The sequence below is a fragment of the Alosa sapidissima genome, chromosome 18 (genome assembly GCF_018492685.1).
Source record: "Alosa sapidissima isolate fAloSap1 chromosome 18, fAloSap1.pri, whole genome shotgun sequence".
In the NCBI taxonomy this organism is placed as follows: Eukaryota; Metazoa; Chordata; class Actinopteri; order Clupeiformes; family Clupeidae; genus Alosa; species Alosa sapidissima.
Genome location: NC_055974.1, coordinates 25,543,304 through 25,564,012, shown reverse-complemented (window position 1 = coordinate 25,564,012; position 20,709 = coordinate 25,543,304). Strand labels below are relative to the sequence as shown.

At 43.5% G+C, this 20,709-nt stretch overlaps 1 protein-coding gene across 1 annotated transcript in view; it reads right to left on the bottom strand.

Annotated features, from left to right (window-relative positions):
• Nucleotides 1-20,709, bottom strand: part of LOC121690252 (C-type mannose receptor 2-like) — a 1,098,322-nt gene that overhangs the window by 989,316 nt on the left and 88,297 nt on the right. The gene's annotated exons all lie outside the window — the stretch shown is intronic.

Sequence of the window (20,709 nt, the reverse complement as noted above, 5' to 3'; positions counted from 1 at the left end):
GATCGAATTAGAAGTGACTGTGGCCAGGAAAAGCATGGCGCAATCCTTTCGACTCCCTCCCCAAACCCCATCGATCATAATCGATCACAAATTCTTCACCTTGGATCAATTTGTGCCAGTGAGATCAAACGGGCCCGTTCCTCTGGATACTTTCTCTTCCCAGGGTCTGTATGTCATGTGATGTTTTTTCATTTTTTTAAAGAAGGGACTGTAATCATTTGTTAATAATAAAGCTTAATAGCTAATAATTGCTTTTGTTCGTGGCATTGTAAACAAGACTTTTTTTGAAACAGTTTTGGAAAGAGGAAAGCATCATTTTGTACAATTATATAAACATTAGCCTCTAAACGTAATTGGAGCTTTGGGTTGTTCCTCAAATGAGGAATGACCCAGGGGAACAGCCCTGACACTAAGCAAAGCTGAAGTTTACTTAGATTTACTTGGAAGTTGGGGAAATTAATGAGCATGCAAGCATTTTGGGCCGCTAACAAATTAGCCTGGGGATATTTTCTGCAAACTGCGGGCCTTTAATCTTCGGCCCTAACGGTGTGATCTGCTTAGTAAATATTAATGCAGCCCTGATTGGTAGCGACAGGCTCCAGGACTCCTTGCATTTATCAGGGGTTAAGAATCTTGAGATAAAGCCCGCCTCTTCAAAGCCCTTGACCACTCAGCAATTAGGCCTAATTCTAACTAACTTGAGGCTACGTCCGTCAGAAGAGGTAAGCCTGGCTCTCCTCCGCAGTGCCCCAGCGTTCTCAGGCTGGACCCTGGGCACTCGTCACTGAGACCTAAACAGAGGAAGTGCTCCTCTCTAGACAGGAAGTGAAGAGGTGGAGGGATGGAGGTGTTGGGGGGGGGGACACATCTCTCATGCTGGTTCCAGTGACTCCTCAGGTTTCTAAGTAGGAACTCCACACTATGGGAGAGAGAGCCCACGTGAGAGTGTGTCTCCCCCGGGGACGTAACATCATAGTGGAGCTCGAAAAAACGAAGAATTGGTCTTTTAAAGAACAGAAAAAAAAGTCTCAGAAGCGAAGAGGTTTCTTGAACTCTCTCTCTCCCATGTCCAGGGCTACATAATATGTTTGTGGTTAGCTCGAGGTGCCGGTTTTCAGAGCGCTGTGTAGTTTCGGGAGAACATCACTTTAAACAAATGTGATTTAAAATACGGTCCGGGGACTTGCGGGGAAGCTAATGTCTCTGGCCACGGGCGTTTGGGCACGATGAGGCGTAATCAGACACAGATTGCCGTGAAGGAGAGCAGAGACTCAACAATGCCATGATGCAGGGATAGAGGGTGGGAGGGCGGAGGGGGTGCTGGGTAATGGAAGCCATTCTGAGGTCCATATCACGTGCGCTTTGATCAGGCAGGCAGTTTGTCGGTGGTTACCTGCAAAGACTATTTCTTCACAGGGGTCTTTTGTGGTAGAAGAAGGGGATGTTTGGAGTGGGGGAGAGAGCTGCATGTTAGAACTTGCCGTTATTTATTTTGTTGTGTTCTTTCTGGTTTGTTACTGTGAAAGGAGGACAAGTTGAGTTTTTGTAATTTCCTCAAATGGCTGTGGGTGCTTCTGTGGCTCGTTCATGACAGTGAAAAATGCTCACCAAAACGCTGTCTTGTAGAGCAATGTGAATTTATTATTGTAGAGTTCAGATGTGGTACTGTAGGCTAAACATCCCCATTGAAGGATTCTCTGGCATGACAAATAGCGGGTTCTGCTTTCACTTCAACCAAATGCCAATTATGGGCAAGCTATGTGGTGACAGTTTATGGTCAATATCTTGAGAGATTTTCAGAATTGCTACACAGGAGGACAAGACCAAACATGATGGCAAAACTGTCAGGGTTGATTTTCTGGAAATGTCTGCTTGTACAAGGAAACAGAAGATAAGATCTGGTTCTTCAGAAGACAAAAAACACACAGAGATATCCAGTCATGTAATTCCTAAAAACAAGCAAGTTTTTTTTTTTCATCAGCTTCTTGTCCATGTGTTAGATTAGCAGGAGGATAGTCCTGCTTGTGCCTTTGCAGGGCCTGCATGGACTCGAAACAACACTAATATGACCATTCAACACTAATATGACCATTCACTATTTTGGAGTTAATCTGCGATACACTACAAGGCCTTATATCAGTAGCTGCTAGTTGTCCCAATCCTGACCTGACAAACATCATTATCAAACTCCCACATCTCTCATGTTGCTTGAGTCTGTGTTTTACTTCACTCAAGAGGAGAAAGCACACTTTTCATTTCATCTCAGCGTCACACTCAATTGCCATTCTGTCGTCCATGATCTGTCACTCGGCAGTGTTTTGTTCTTTTTGGGTGCGTGAATGCCCACTGCATGCTACCCTATGGCAGGGAAACTAAGTGTTTGAGATAACAGCGACGCTAACACTAAAGCTGGCGACTTTCCCCCATAGGATGCTTCCCTGCTCAGGAATAGCGAGGCTAATTAGCCCTTTCAATGAGCAATAATTCATAGTTGTCAGTCCCAGTGATGTGATTTGCCCTGTCATTTTGCTTCAGGCAGTGCGGGCAGCCTCTTAAATTGTGCATTAAGGAGCAAAAGAAAAAAAAAAAAAACACGTCTTGCTCTTATAGAGCTGTTTAAGTATTAAATGACTCTCCAAGGCGAGTCAGTCGGTTTAAATCAGGAGATAGTTTATCACTGGAGAGAGTGTGTTTGACTGAAGCTGGGACAACTAGCATCTCACAAAAAGAATCTCCAGGAAATGTGAAACTGGTGAAAAGAAAGCACTGGCCAGACCAGACTATCATTAGACGACCACCGATGTTATTATGTTTCATACAGTAGTTGCCGAAATTTGAGTGGAAATTGTTAATGGCACTTCTTATATTATCTGATTTGTTATTTTTTTTTTTTATTATTTTTTTTTTTTTATTGGTTTATTTGATAGGGACCATGCATATTAATAAGCATTGTGTAGAAAACACCATGTAAATATGCCAGAATTAGTACAAATAACTACTTTTCATCTGCAGTCCCTAGGCAGGTGACATAGGACACAACATATAGATAGCCAGCAGTCATACAACACTCACACACTGTAAAATTAAACACATAATGGTGACATATATACTGTTATATGTTATATGTTCAGTGCTGAGGAGCATTGTCCGTGTTTGGTTTCCTGTAGCTCTAAAGTAGGTAGTATGGTAACAGATTTATTGATAGACCGAATCATCTTCATAGACAGATGGCGCGCTGATGCACTTTCTGTCAACATCACTGCTCCAGGACAAGAGGGCCATAGTGTGGCTTCAGGAGATGGGAGTGGGAAGAAGAGAGAGGGAGGGAAGGATGATGTGAGAAAGATAGAGAAAGAAGGGAAGAAGGAGAGAGAGGTGAGGGGAAGAGGAGATAAACTTAGACGGGGGGAGGCGGGGGTAGAATGAGACTAAGAGAGCGGGAACGAGAGAAAGCGAGAGAGAAGGTTAACATCCGTTTATTGAATCAGACGTCAAACCATGGAGTCATCTCCCACTGAGACACAGACAGTTCCAACCTTCCCTTAGACCCACAAATGTATCCTTTTACATCCCCAAACAACATTGGTTTTCCAGTTTTCCAGCTTTGCTGAACCCGATAAAAAGTTGATCAAGCACACCTCCCTCTTCTTCACTCTATTCATAAGGCCGCTGACAAAATGATGATATGAAAACACTACGCCTTACTTCCTCAGCCAACCCTCCAATAGGTCAAAGACCCCCCCCCCCCCCCGCCCCCCAACCTCACAATAAATGAACAAGTGGTCTGCTGTTTCATCGATACATACCGCAGTCCCCCAACCTCACAATAAATGAACAAGTGGTCTGCTGTTTCATCGATACATACCGCAGTCCCCCAACCTCACAATAAATGAACAAGTGGTCTGCTGTTTCATGGATACATACCTCAGTCCAATCACACCCAACTACTGTATTCAGGTGTGCATTGTGACTGCAGCTATGGAGCTACTCTGAGAGAGAGATATATAGAGGGGAATCGAAGAGAGAGAGGGGGGGGGGGGGGTTAAGTAAGAAAGATTGAGAGAAGAAAAGAGAGAGAAAGAGAAAACACAAGAAACCAGGGAGCAGAACAAGAGGGAGGGAGAGAGTGATTGAAATAGAGACATGGTAGAAGGAGAGAGAAAGAGATAGTGAGTGAGGGAGAGTACAAGAGAGACAGAGAGAGGGAGTAGGAGACAGGGTGGGGGTGGGTTAGGATAGGGGATGGGTGGGGGTGGTGGTGCTAACAGCAGCTTGGAGGCGCTTGAGTTAATGCAGCGTGATGTGAGCGGAGAGGACAGCCCAGCGGAGCGGGCCTGGCGGTCATGCAAAATGCAAAAGAAATAGGACTTTATTACAGGCTCCTAATGGTGACATAACAATCTGTTAAAGCACTTCCCCGAATCTCACCACATCTTCCCTCTCGTCTGCACTCATCCAGTGCGCTCTCTCTCCCTCGCTCCCTTCCTCTTTCGAGCTCTCCTCTGCGGAATCTCTCTGTGTCCGACCTGTTTTTGTCTCTCTTGAGTGCCGTCGTAGAAGGAGCAGAGTGACAGAGAGAGAGTGTTCTGCAGGTTGCAAAGATAGTCTCTCAGGAACTCAATTAAGGAAAGGCTATGTTAGTGTAGTTTGATGTTGATACACATTAGTTTTTGTCTGTGTGTGTGTGTCTGTGTCTGTGTGTGTGTGTGGTGTTGGGGCGTTTAAATGTAGACCGCATGGGATTCAGTGTGCAGTATTAACATGTATTATCAAGCTAGATATTAATGGGCTTTTAATGGACTTTTTCTGAACTTCAGCAATGGCAGAAAATGATGTATTATTTATATATGTATGCTACTAAAAACCAGTATGTAAGGAACATGATAAATAAGTCATCAAGGAATCACTGATTCAAGTGTCTACATGACACCAAATGTATACAATTTATTTGGACCACTGACTCAGACTTACTGTGTTGAAATATACATTCAGTTCATGTGCACAATTTATTGTATATACGCTGTGGTTTGTACCCTCTGGTTTTTGCCAGTTATCGGCGTTCTGACGCTGTGATGTTTTAAAAATGCAGAAGACAAACTTTTTAATTTCCTTGTTCAGGGTCCAAACCTCCATGGAATATTGGGGTGAAAAACAGTATTAAAAGCTAAACTATTTTAGTGCAACACGTTAATTTACACGGCTTTCCTTAGCCAGCCCATGACCTCTAACACACCATTTGCAACACTGACGCTACACTCTTTTGACAGTTTCTGTGCGAGTGTGTGTGTGTGTGTGTGTGTGTTGTATGTTTGTGTGTGGTTTTCTGTGTCTGTCAAACACACGCTGCACAGATACTTTCACTGATAGTGTTTTCTGTAAGTATGGGACGGAGAAAAGTGGTCAAAACACTCAGCGTAAAAGCTTTACACACACACACACACACACACACACACACACACACACACACACTTACACGCACAGAGAGCACTCATATCTCATACACAGAGGAATTCCAACAGTCGGCAGCCGTGTGTTTGAGTCCAGAGCAATGCTTTAAAAGCTCAGGCTAAAAAGTCCTTCTGGCCCACCATGCCTCCTCAGATAGTTCTGCTCCTTCTGGCCCACCATGCCTCCTCAGATAGTTCTGCTCCTTCTGGCCCACCATGCCTCCATGCCTCCTCAGATAGTTCTGCTCCTTCTGGCCCACCATGCCTCCATGCCTCCTCAGATAGTTCTGCTCCTTCTGGCCCACCATGCCTCCTCAGATAGTTCTGCTCCTTCTGGCCCACCATGCCTCCTCAGATAGTTCTGCTCCAAAGGCCTTCATCTCAGCAGCTTCCTCTACTTACAGTGGAATACAACTCCCAGAGAAGAAGACTGTGACGTGGTTAAGGTATTAAGGCCTGTAGCCCATTTTGATCCACATCTCTTTATATGATTCATTTTATGATTAATGTTTATTATTATTATTATTATTATTAGTAGTAGTAGTAGTAGTAGTAGTAGTATTTCCCTGGTATACTACATTATAGTAATATGTTGTTATATGTCTAAAGATGTCTTCACATACACACTTCAAATCAGATCAAATTATGCTTAACGTTTTTCAAGGTGTTTTCTTTTTCATGATCTTGTCAGTAACAAAAACAGTGTTTAGCCTCCCTCTCTGCATCACTTATGGTAACTATATACATGAATCATTTACAGACTATTTCAAATGGGGATGGAAGCGGGACCTAGTGTGTGCAATTTGTTTTTGCTAAAATAATAGTACTTAATAATGCATCTTTAAAAGCGTCCCAGTGCGCCTTCTGCTGTTCAACATGGACACAGATGCAGGTGAAGAGATATTCTAGAGGTTTCTTCCAACTGAGGAAGCTTCTTCTGGAGAAGGTTCAACCCCACAACCAGAGAGCCGTTTCTATGAATCTGCCCCCCAACAACCATGAGGTGCTTCCTCACCCCATGGGATTCTCGCTCAGAATTTGGAACAACATGGGGTTCAACACGTCTAAATCTTAACCATGGAATGTGGAACTGAATGGAGTTCCATACAGCTGGAATCTAACCATGGATTTAGAACAGTGTGGAGTTCCACACAGCTGGAATGTGACCACAGAATGTAATGCATCAATCACAGACCGTCAGTGTCTCATGAAAACTGTTTCCAGACTTTTTTGTGTACAAAACAAGATGAAAACCTTACTTAAAGCAACACAATGTAGGTTGTTTACCTTAAAATAATAGCTTCAAACTCATTTGATGCCACTCCGACCCAAGAAGTAGTGCCAGGAAAGCCCTGTATCAAACATTGTTGTTATTTGTTGGAGAAAGACCCTGTTCATCGCCTTACTGCTAAATAGTTACCCAGTATATTGAAAATTGAGGAAAAGGGGTTTTCCTAAATTCTGTTTAAATGTGCCAGCCGTTATAACATTATATCACTCCAAACCATTTCCTTTTTTCATTTTCATTCAGTCTCCAACTTATCCATCCAGATTTCAGGCATCTCTCTCTCATTTGCTTCCTGTCACTCGTTCCTCTTTCAATTAAAGGCATAAAAGCCCCCAATTTCTTTTTTTTTAAGTATAAAATACTGCCTGGGATATTCATTTTTCAGATGTAAATTAAAAACTTGGGACGATTGCCTGATTGACACACAAAGTAAATGTTTGCTTTTCATTCCAGCACACATTTCATTGTTCATCATTCATCCATATTATTTATGCGATACATCTGTCCTGAGTGTCAACTGCCTTTCATTCAGTCTCATTAGAAGTATATTTACAGCCCATGCTGAGAATAGAATAGACCATGGAAATCTATTCGAAATAATAATGAAAAGGTTTTCAAAAGCTTTTCTTCAAAGTAAACTCCATTTTAGCTATAAAGACTACATCTGGGTATGTATTCTAAGTATCAAATCCACGAGCTACAAGTCATAATCAAAGATTCTAGAACTAGCTCTAGCTCTAGAATCTTTGGTCATAATAGGGTTCTAGATAATGTGCGAAAAGCCTACTTTAGACTTGTTCATTGACTAGATATGGAGCACAGTTCGAGACATCCTTGGTGCCCTGCAATCTTCCAAAGGCTTGACTGCAACTGATCTAACCACATACAGCGATCCTACGAGTGGAGTTTGTGTTGGTGTCAGGAATGGCCCCAATCAGCGAGCTGCAGAGGCAGCCTTGGCAGGCGCTGGCTAACATTAGCAATCGTGTTAGCAATGGTGCGAATAGCTGATGACAGACTGTATCAGCCTCCACCGGGGTTTGTGTTTGCTGGCTGTGCGCTGAGGGTCTTAGCTCTAATGGCTAGCGGGAGATGTCTGTTTAAACCTCGGGCCGCTGTCATGGCAACTCAGTGTCAGAAGAGAAGCGCAGTGTGAGCCGCTCGCTTCTCAGAGGCAACCAGCGCGGCGCTGCGCCACAACGTTCCACAGCAGCCCAGAGGAAGTGTGTGTTCCTGCGTGTTTTTAATTCATTGGAAGTCGGGCCGCAAGTAAAAGAGATGGATATTGTAGAGACGGATCTGAGATGGATATTGCCGATCATTGTGTGTGTGTGTGTGTGATTGTTTATGCTTGTGTGTGTGTGTATGGGTGCAAATATGGATGTGGTGGGATTAACCATAGTCACACACACACATTTATATATTAGCATGTTCATATATTTACATTTAAGAGGTAAATTAATACTTTAACTTCTATTAAACTAAGTATAAAATAAAATTTACCCAAAGCAGTGGACTTATTCCCTTAGACTTTCAAAGAGTTTAATTGAAAGCAGGTATTTTGCCACCAACATGAGGTGAACATTCCAAACTACAGCAATACCATAAGATCACATTTTTTAAATAGTTCCTTTAGGTCTTAATAGAACATCTGTGTCAAACTTTGGTCAAAATACCAAAAGGAAGAGACACCTTTTTCAACCCTGGCTGACGCCCCCTGTTCAGAGTGCCCCATTTGAGCCTGTTTCTCCACAAACATGAGCATAGCATATTGCACAATGGCTTTGCTTTGACATTTTGGTAATAGGACACAAGATTGCTGAATAAAAGCAAACTTTCCCACTTTTGTTCTTCGGTCGTCAGTGGAGACTTGGTCCAGATAAGTCAAATTGAGGTGGTTTTACTCAACAAGCTTTCCTTCCTGACGTCTTGATGGCTCACTCTCGTCTCACTGAATCGGCTAGCCATTACCAAACGACTGAGTTTTGTTATTTCGGTTTTGCATTGGAAGCCATCCTAGATAGCCGAATACATGCGTAAAAGCACTGAAAAAGTGTAATGTCATAATATGTGACCTTTAATTTGACATGTGATAAACTTGCATGACATATAACTTTGTGTATGTGCATGCACAGAGAAGTTAACTTCCAGACAGCAGCATTAGCCAATTTCAGTTTAATATATATCACATTTCCGGTGATTTCCGGTTCCGGCGCCAACGAGAGTGGCAGCATGTCGAGGTAGCTCCGTGTGTTTGTGTTTTTTCTCTGTCTCTTCTTGAATTTCCCCTTGGGGATCAATAAAGTATCTATCTATCTATCTATCTATCTATCTATCTATCTACATATTGTGTAACTAGGATCAGTTTAACAATGGATATGTACATGGATAGAAAGGTTAACTTCCAAGCCATAGCATCAATTCATTTTATGGGCCAGTGTGCCGTACTTGGAAGGATTAAAGCTATAAGGAAAGTGGCCCATCATATATAACTTCATTCAGTTTAACTGTTATGCATGAAACATCAAGTTAGCGTTGCGGTTAACGTGTTAGCTCATTTTCACATCTGTCAGTGAGAGGACTGGCAGTAGCAGAGTAAAGCCGGGAGTTTTTTTTTTGTTTTTTTTTTGCTAGGCGGTAAAAGTGGCCATTTGTGAAGCCATCTGTAAGTCCGCCTGTGTGTGTGAAAGCCTGCTGCTTACGTTTCAGATGAATGCCTCAAACAGCGCGAGCTGAAGTGTCAGAAGTAACGTTCCACTCCAGTGCTGCTCTGTTCTGTTCTGCTCTGTTCTGTTCCGCTCCAGAGTGGGCCACCAGGCCACTGGGCTACGGGCCCGCTCAGCGTTTCAGGACCTCAGCTCCGGGCTACGGGTCCGCTCAGCGTTTCAGGATCTCAGCTCCGGGCTACGGGCCCGCTCAGCGTTTCAGGACCTCAGCTCCGGGCTACGGGCCCGCTCAGCGTTTCAGGATCTTCGCACAGAGGTGCCTTTTCAGAACGCCTCTCCGTCCCATTAGGAATATGACCACCACAGCAAAGAGGCACCCAAGTACTACAGAGAGAACAACAGCGCCAGGAGTGGGCTATGGGCTGTGGATGGTGTGTGTGTGTATCGGCTAGATGGTGTCTGTCTGTCTGTGTGTTGTGTTGTGGTGTGTGTGTGTGCAGGGGCGCCGCTACGGTGGCACCATGCGTGGCCCAGGCCGCTAATTACCCCCCTTTACAGATGGGGGGGGACATTTTGGTCATATTTGAATATTGGGGGGGACACGTCCCCCTCAATGTCTATGGTGACTACGGCCCTGGTGTATGTACAGTATGTGTTAGGTGAATGAAAAAAGTGGACAGAAAGCATGGTTAGTTTGTCAGTTTTCAGCATGTTATGCCGATATTATTTCAAATGTGGTAACACAGAACCCTACCCCCTTCCCTGATGTCCTGACGCTGTTAAACCAACAGCACACACAAAAAGGCTACATTTACACATAAGGAACTGAAACTGAGCTCTGATGAAACAGATCATTTGTCTGCATACAGCCATGGCTTGGCCACAGTGAGAAAGAGGACAAAATGTGGGGCATACTAGTTTTCTTGTCCGTATATCTTGCTGTCTTTTTCTGAGGTTATTTTGCATGCATTTTGAGTTGAGTTTGTCAATATGTTACAGCAGTTGGAATAAGTCCAAGTTTTTGCAGGTTTCTCCTCTTTGATTCGAACGTAAGTAGGCCAAAGAGAGGGGACATTTCACTCTCTATCTGGCATCTATATTTACAGAAAGGAATCCTTGTGATTGACAGGTGTGTGAGCCTATTGAGATAGGGTTGCGGGTTGGCTGGATCAGAGCAAAATCTGAGCGAGATGGATTCAAGGCTGGGAATAGGTCTCTCTCTCTCTCTGTAGATTAATCTGCATATACCAACAAATATGCAGTATTTAGTTTATGATAAGATTATCAGCGCTGAGCCATTAGTTGAGAAAAAAACATTAAACGTATTTACTTCCTTTCAAATATGGTTGATACTTGTGGTAACTGAGTAAAGTAATTATCCTGTAGACAGACTTTATCACATTTGTTAGTGTTAGACACCGTTTTTAGCACAGTTTGGCTTTTTTGGGGAACAGTTGTTAAACACTCAGAAGGAGTTTTTTTGTTCAGGGTAGCTACTCTACATATACTCCACATATAGAGGGTCTTCTCATGTTTCCCATGACGATGAAGCTGAAAAAAGGCGGTGAGGACGAAAAAAAATGGCCGTCTTTTTTACAGACTCCAGCCCTTTAGCCTCCAGCGAAAGGAAGAGGAAATCTGGTAACCCTAGGTGTGTAAATGTAGACTTTGAAATATTTGCATTTATGTACAGTGGCTAATATGCCCTGGTGGAGAGTAGAGAGAGAAAGAGAGAGAGAGAGAGAGAAAGAGAGAGAGACGCATGTGTCGGCTGGACAGTCTTGGGCCTTGGACATGGAAATATCAGTTTTCTGGCTGTTCAGGAGGGAAACATGAGAGGGGAACCTAAGGGCTTCTCCGCCTGTCAAAAATGATTAATTACAAAATAAAAAGAGCACATATACATATGTGTTAAGACGCCAACAATGCATCACACAGACACACACAGACCAGAGTAATCCATGGGCCAAACGCAAATATGGTGCTCGACTAACAAACTCAGTTTATTCTATTCAGTTCAGAAACCGCCATAATTTAGTGAGGTCAGAGTCGTCCTCGCTGTGACATATATGGTAGAAGACAATGAGAGACTGAGCCAAGAGTTATGGGTTATGCACAATCCATCTGCACGCATCACAGGAAATCTATTCCGATTCTTTGCATAAAGTGCAGGTATTTCCAAGTCAAGTATGTAATTATGAAAATAACGAACAAATAATATGAGAAAAAAACCCATAGAGAATGTAGGCCAGAGTACTTAGCTGGAAGCTGTACGTGAGCCAGTGGGGTCATGATATCATGCTTGGGATACGTCCGAGAGTGTTTCCGTCATATCGCAAGCGGAGGGGAAAAGCATGTAATTAGTGCGTGGAATGGGGGAGATTTTCCACATTTTTCACAAAGCTTTAAGCTGGTCAGATGGTACGGGTTCTTTTTTTTTCCCCCTCCTTCCCGTGTCTTTGATGTGATCACAAGACATACTCCCTAGTGTGAGGCCCTCCACCCAAATTCACCTTGTCTGGTTGCGTAACCGCAGTGAGCACTGGACACATCTACTTACTAGTGTCTGAATACACCATCTGATATGTTACAGCTGCTTCGAATTCCAATATGAGGGCTTATAAAGATGATAGTAGGAGACATTTTTTGTCCTTCCAAAAACAGGACCTTTTAAACTTTTCTATCATGTTAGCTTCACTGAGGAAATTAGGTTTAGGATGTGGGTGTCTGTCTGTTAAATAGCCTACACTGGACAAATATTTACTTTACTCTACATTGAATACTTACAATTTCAGATGATCCAGAAACTCCCCGTTCTTCGAGCCCACTCCACCCGCTCGGCCTCCGTTACAGAGTCCACACTCAGAGGCCCGTCTTTCTGGCCCATAAGTCGAGACGGGTAACCCCGGGTTCGGTTCGGGATGTAAAAAAATCTGTAGAGTGTGCGCTCAACACAGGCGATTTCACAAATTACCACATCTAGCTGGCTGAAGAGTTGCAATAATTAGAATCAGCTGGTTTGGAGAACGGCTAGAGCAAATATGTGGTGGTGGCACTGACTTTTACTTTCCGAAGTCAGTTTACACCCCTCTGCCCGTGCGAACTGAGCTTAAAGGAAAATTCCAGCAGTTTGTCACATAGATCTCTGTTTCTCGAAGTCACTGAGTACTGTCGGTACAAAAACAGCAACAGTGCTAAACTCTGGGGGCATGATTTCAAAGACCCCATAGTTCTCCTTTAAAGCTCATGAGCAGTATTGCCACTAAGTATGGTGATGAAGTACCAGCTATGAGAGGGGTGGCACAAATAGGCAGGCTACACCAGACACGTAACTGAAGTGTTCTGTTCGCATAGCGTCTGCTGCAACAATTAGCTTCCACTGCAATCAATGGAACTGGCTACACCAGACAAGATAGCGGCTTGTACATTCGAAAAAGTTAGACCTGTCTTCTAAAATAATTTTTACACTCCACTAACGGAACACTTTAGTCACGTGCTTATGTGTTGCCTGCCTGTGAGACATCAGGCTGTGTAATGAAATGACTTGTGCTAAGATGAAGCACTGGCTAGTAAAGGCCTGACTCTAATACAGATGGCTGTCTAATGAAAAGGTCGGCGCTGAGAGAGTGCCGCCCGCTCTGAGGTGCTGATGAGCTGCTATTGATCAGGCCTGAGGGAGAATCAGACGCCGTCAGATCGGCTGTCGTCTGTCGCCAGGCGGTGTGTGCATGGAAGCCCAAGCGTCTCGGTAGCCCCACCCGGCTCATCAATAGTCCTCCATTAAGGTCGTATTTGTTGTCGTGGTGACCTGTTGACCCCCCTGGCCTGGGTGCCACATGCACCCAGACACCACCCCCACCACCCCCACCCCCCTCATGCCGGACACAGGAATATGAATTCACCCCAACCCCTTGGCTCCTATCCTCCGCTGTTGGGGAGTCCATTAGCCAAAGGTATCACTTACCCCCAACGCACTCTATTGATCCTCTCTAATATCTCGCGCCAGAGCTTGTCCACTGATCGGTAAACACAGGGTCTTTTGATGCATACGGCGGTCTTCCTGTCACCAGAGAGACCACTGAGGATGAGGGGCGTCCATCCAAACATGGCCGCCGAGTCTCCTCTTTCACAAGGTCCGCAGTGACACAGGAACACCGGGCAGATGTCCGATAATGCCTCTTTGTCAGGGGCACAGATGATGGGCAGCTTCTGAGGCTGGACGGGGTGGCAGCAAAGGTCAAGGCACTTCATTTTGTTCTGTCTAAATTCAATTAGCCAGCTTGGCAAAACTCAGAAAAACATGTCAAAGCTGTGATGTGAATATGTGTTCAGAGGAATAGCCAAACACACACTCTTCACAGAGAACCTTCACACACCCATGCATGCCATAAAGTGTGTGTGTGTGTGTGTGTGTGTCTCTGTGTCTGTGTGTGTGTGTCTGTGTGTGTGTGTGTGTGTGTGTGTGTGTGTGTGTGTACATGTCCAAACTGCCACCATCCTGTGGTTCTCTTCATCTGGACTGGGTGGATATGTGGATATCTGAGCATTATTCTTTGGCATAACTTCAAAATGGTTATTCCTCCACGTTCTGTTTCCATTTATGTCATTTTTATTGTTTTAAACTAAACAACTACACATACATTAACTGTAGGACCAGAGAGCCACACTGAAAACTGTGGTTTCACCACCAAGGGGAGGGTGGTTTCAGCAGCAAGCCTTTGCACTCTACCTATCATGCACACAATGGTCCTTACAGTATTTCTCGTCTCGAATATTCATGTGTTTTGTATCCGTTTAACATTTGCTTTTCCCATTATGTGTATTTCTTTTAAGGTGCATCTGACCTTTTTACATCTGGCCATGGAGAACAGATGCAAAATAGCCATATTGGCTAATTCTGGCACATTTACATTTTATGTTTATTAATGTGCAATGTCCAAATAAACCTTCAATAAATAATGCCTGACCTATCATAGTCCCCTTGTCCCTCTCTATTGACTGAAGAGCTGCGATCTTCTGCTGGGCTCTGAAGTCCTTCAAATGACAGGATCCAATGACCAATACAGGAGCCTGCTCGGAGGACTGGGCTATCCCAGAGTTCCTCTCAGATTTCAGGCACTAATGAATGGGATGTTGTTGGTGTTGTTAAGTGCAGTGTCACCAGGCTCTTTTCAAATCTCATAGACCCCCCAGGACCCTTCACTCTCCTCCAGCGGAACATGACAGGAGCATGGATGAGGATGACTATGCATCAGATGGTTAGCTAGTTAGCTTACATGAATGAGGAGGGTTTATTGCATATTTTTCACTTCATTTTTATGTGAATGTCTGGGTCAGTGCTAGTGTTTATTATTTAAAAAACAAACAAAAAAAACATTTAATCCTGTCAGCTGGTATCTGTGACTGATTTGAATGTAAATAAGTACACTTTATTTATAAAGCACATTTAAACACAGCTTTTGCTGACCAAAGTGCTGTACAGAGTACATTTATACAGATTATACACACATACAAATACCCATTAGATGGCCTTCACTTGCAGGCCGACACACAGCCATAACAACGACCAGAAAACAGTGAGGAATACAGAGTTACAGACAATAACAAACTGGACATTAGGGGGACAAGGCCAAAGATTACAGGTGTGTTTTGAGCCTAGATTTAATGGCAGTGAAGAGCCATTCACACCAAGAACAATAACTAAAACCATAACAGCAAAAAATATATCGCTTTAGCTGATATGAATGAAGACATCCACAAATAATCTATAACAATAACAATGCTAATATCGTTTTAGTTATGGTTATATTCATAGTTATCATTGCTGGTGTGAACAGACTTTGATAGAGGGAGCATCAAGTGGGACTTGGTCCCCCAAGCCTAGAGCAGCAACTGCAAAGGCTCTGTCATGGGACATGTAAGAGCTTGTCCAACTTCATCCATACTCATGATAGAATAAAAAAAATGTTTTTGAAAGTCTGTGAAACTTGAAGCCACACATCTCTCTCCTCCTCTTTTCTCATACAACAGACTTGTATCTCCCTCTGCTCCTACACTTCTGCAACATTAAAATGAGAGAGAAAACCTCACTTGGCAGTTTGGTCATGTAGTTACTCACATCTCCTTTAAAGGTACAGTCAGTGATCGTATGCGATTTCAAGCCCATAACAGCCTGTCCTCTAAACAAAAATGAAACCCTGTCTGGAGTTTCTCTGTGAATACTGAAGGAAGGGGTGAGCTACCTGTCTGGTGTGTTTCATTTGATCCCTGGTTAAAATATAATCTACGTTGTTTTGGACAAAAGTGTCTGCTAATAATATATTTTAACTATAAAAATAAACGAATGTGACTCCCTGCACAATCATGGACTGCATTTTTGAGCTGCTGTCCTTTTTTCTTCCATACAGACACATACAGACTGAATTGTGTTTACGGTGTGTGCCAGTTTTGTCACAACTGTGCACTCTATTGGCTCATCATAATCACCATCATCATCATCATTGTCGTCTTCGTTGTGTATGAACAGGAGGGCTGACATCTGGTGTGCCCGTCATCGGTGTTGAAGGACCCTAACTCGCACCCCCCACCCCCCCATCTCCTCCTGAGGGAAGAACCACCATGACCCTGACCCTTAACCCTAACCTCTGACCTTCTGGGCCCCTTTTCATCTCGCAAAGACCACATGCCCTCACTCGGCCAGGCTGCAGTCCTGGACGTGCCAAATGGTCAACGAGGAGTGGACGAGTGGATGAGCCTTCCCCTCTGTTTACCAACAACCATGCTTTGAACACTTACATGGCCAGACAGGCTTCATATTGATCTCAGGCCCTGTATGACAAGTGTCATGGGTGGTATGGGTAGTTTGGTGTAGAATTAAGTAGTGATTGAAAACCTTTGATGATTATATTTGGTTGCATTGAAGCTTTTCAGTGTTTGTTGAGGTAAAAAGTAGGTAAACTATTTCAGTGTCACTCAGTAGTATAGATTTACGATGTAGTGCGACAGTTTCACAAACTGCTTCGAAGTAATGTGGCACTTGACTGGAAAACATATTATCTTGTACCACTTTACAAAGTATTTAATCTATGTAGATAATACTATGAAGGGCTATTAAAAAACAACAACAAGAACAACAACATGGTCCATATAAGGTTAACTTCCCATGTTCGTATTCACAGCTGATGCCTAACATTTGCGGCCGAGTCCAACGGGAGTGCAGATGATGCCGCAACCTGTAAAGCAATCAAACGATTAGCCAGCTCTGATTAACCCCAGGGACACAATTAGCCTAATCTACATTAGCGTTAGCCCCCACGTAATCAATCCCTCCCTCCGTGCTACAAGGCAGCTGTTTCCCGCTAAATTAGCCTCAATTTCACAATCCTATACATGCCTATTACTCCACGAGGCTTGATGTGTGGACTTGAAACCACACAATGAATTTGTGATTACATGGTAATAAACTGAGCCAGAAAGAGCCTGTTTTTTTTAGCCGTGGCGATAAAACACTCACATGCTTGTTCTTTGGTCAGCTATCCAGTATAATTCATGTCAAGATCGGATTTGGTGGATAACCCAGTAGAGACATACATTTATTTTCTACTGTGGTTCTCAAAAGACACTTGTTTTACCAAGTCATTTTATGTCTAAATGTAATATCAGAGATTGGATTTCGTTTTAATTTTGTGAACAAAACATATTGAGATGTCACTCATGTTTGGCCGTTGCACAAACCAATATTGTGGAGAATCAGTAAACATTATCTTGTGAGGTAGATGTAGTCTGACTTCATGCTCCTTTAATGGAGAATTAAAAGGCCAGACCTGACCCAAGTGGGCCCTGGATCATGGGTCTGACTCCTGCAATGTCCGAAGAACAACTAAACCAGATTTTATCTACTCATTTGTAAAGTATTTTGTGTTTAAATTGAACTACCTAAATAAACTGGCCTTTCTTTGCCTACACCAGTCTGTTCCCATGGAAATGGCCTCTTCTGTTGGTTATGTTTATGTTTATGGTTCTTAGCAAACGCTTTTGTCCAAAGGGACTTACAATTCTGGTCCGTGCAGTGGGCCACCTAGTGGCCGGAGGTCGTCATTCCCTTAGACCATTTATGTTATTTGAAAACTCCATGCACTTATTGTAGTTACAGGTACAGTGCTGTTCTTGATCCTGATCTTGTCTGGCAAATCTTGTTTTTGTTGGACTCACACTGCAACGTCTTCCTGTTTTGAATAACACAGCGCATTGCCCAACGCGTTGCATTTCATACAAATTCATCACGCGCCTTGACACAAATAAATGTATTGTCCAAGCAGACCACAGTCCCATTTCCAGTGAAGAGGATCTTTGATTTCATACAATGTACTGAAAAATAAGATATTATGGGCTGCGATTGGAAACACATGGGCTTAGGGTCTGAGCTGGACGAACATGAGGAACCTGCTGACAGTTATGGAGGTTTGGAGCTTTTATTCAAATGTAGAACAGCCCCGGATTACGGTATGTGGCTCAGAAATGGCTCCATCTGTAACGAGGCGCTGAGTTCTTTGCGGACACACTTGGCAGGAAGTCAATAACGTGTATTAGCCGTCCCGTAATACTAGCGTTGCATTGATAGCTCTAAGTGGTACCGGCTGGCTGGCGTTGGGTTCTCTTGATTGGGACGAGGTTTAATGGATTTTTCCTCGCCTTGCATGGACGTATCTCACGGATGGAACCCAACCCTGCCCCACCCCCTGAAAATGGAGGTTGTGAGGGATCATCAGAACCCTGTGGTTGGATGGTAGAGCATTCTGTGGCAGTGTGTTGTCATGACAATCCTAAACGCCAATGTTTCGTCCAGTCAGAAAGTCTGGTGAAAGTGCTGAATACACACATATTCACCCCCCCCCCCACGCACGCACACACACAAACATTATCCCCCACCCCACACACACACACAAACATTACCCATTACCCTACATTTGCTCTAACACACTAAGTATGCAAATCCCACACATCCACTAACACTTCCCATGGACACATGCTAAAATGTAAAACAAAACAAAAAAATATCACACACACATAACGTACATTCTGCTTTTAGGGGTCAAATATGATATGACCCTCTAAAGCATTCAGCACACACACACACACAGGCAGAGGGATATACTGATGCACATTCACACACACTCTTTCTCTCTCTTTCACACACACACACACACACACACACACAGAATGATATACTGATGCACATTCACACACACACACACACACACACACTTTCTCTCTAATCTTTCACACACCCACACACAGACAGAATGATATACTGATGCACATTCATACTCTCTCTCTCTCTCTCTCTCTATCTCTCACACACACACAAACACACACGTTTCCACCCATGATGTAAACACCTGATCAACACTGGCATTGTGTCATTGTGGGCCGAGACATTAAGGCATTAACCAATCTGCGCTGGAGCTCATGGTGTTGCATGACCGCGAGGATTACCACAGCACAACAATCCCTACCCGCCCGCCGGCTACACACTGGCAGTTTGGTAAACACAGACACCGATCCTATTTACGGCTTTGGGCCACGACGGGGGGCGGGGGGGCATCACCATCAGATTGGTTACAGCGTGATCCGGTGTAGGTGAGAGGCCGTCGGGCCTGATGAGTGTTCTCTGTGACGCCCGTCGCACCGGATGAGGGTCGAGCGTGATGTGGACAGTCGGCGGAGGGCCGGAGGGCATCATCTCAACCTCGCCGTCTACGAGAGCTGTCGCTCTCCAGCACTCCCACGCTGGTCAGAATGCGCCGGAGATCAACAGGGTGGCATTTCGAAGAGAGAGAAATGGTGATGGAGGAGAGAGAAATAAACAGAGAGGGAGAGAGAGAGAGAAATAAACAGAGAGGGAGAGAGAGAATGAAACATCGGGGGAGAGAAAACTAGAGGGAGGGAGAGAGAGGGACAAAGAGAGAGAGAAAGAGAGAGAGCTGTGATGTGGAGAGAGAGAGAAAGAGAGAGAGCTGTGATGTGGAGAGAGAGAGAAAGAGAGAGAGCTGTGATGTGGACTGAAGTCAGCTGACAACTCATGTAATGTGAGGGTTGCGGGTTTGGGTTGTATTAGTGAGCTGATGATGTATGATAGTGAACATATGGCACTATTGACATGTCCATCATACATATTATTACGACACAATTATATAAAAAAAGCAAATACCACTGTCTTCACATTTAAGTACTTAGTGAACCTCATAAGCAGAACTTTCTGTTATTTAGTATTATTAATAATAATACAATTATTTAAAATGTGGACCAATGTTTTATTTATTTTTTAATTCCTGATTTCAAGATTTTGAGCAGTATGACCAATCAATTGGGTGATTGCAAAGTGATCAATGATTGGAAAACTATCATTTTGAATATACACACTCTCACTCTCTCTTACCTAATTCAACTCAACGATAGGAGAAATCCAGATGACCTCTGATACATCAGGGGACTGTGGACTGAGGTTAATATATAACCCGTGTAACAAACTACCGTCTATACAATATTGACATGAAGGGTAACCTAGAAGTTTAATGCATATCCATATGCCAGTACTGTAAAATAGCATTGCATATTCAAGACAGAGAGATTTAATACAATATCTCCTACATTTGGTATTTAAATCAAACACATAATTGGAACTTCCTGTTTATTTATGTCCATTGTGATCAATGTTTCTTCTTCATCTATTCCTAGTTTATCAATGTAATCACCTCTAACGATTTTTCTCTCTTAAATAAGAGCATGAGATATTTGTGAAAATAGGAGTTGACCTGCTCTTTGAGGTTTTTTTACCAATAACCAACATCAACAGAAAGTCCCTTGTGAGAAATCTAGAAAAATACAGTACATAATGATCGGTCAAAATACCATCCGAAACACAAAGACCATTATATCAGTCCATTACTTTTTTCCCCTTCGAGAAAATATTCCGATACACAAGAAACGCATGATCTCTGCATGTTCCTATAGAAGGAATTTCCATACATAGAAACATATTGAATTTGACATCTTGACATTTTTAGTTTGCGTAGCGGCAGTGGCAATGGCAGTGACGGCGTCTTGGTCGTTTTCCGCTTGACCTGCTCCTCCTATACGTGTGTATTCCAGACCATCCACCCCCATGCACTTCCTCGGCATCCCTGCTCACAGCGAGGCCGTGGGAGAAAGAGAAAGAGCGCGGCAAGGGCCGTCCGTGCCCTGCTCTCTGGCCTTTTATTGGGAAGGGAATCAGGGGCATATTAGCAAAGCAAACAGCAGTTTCCCT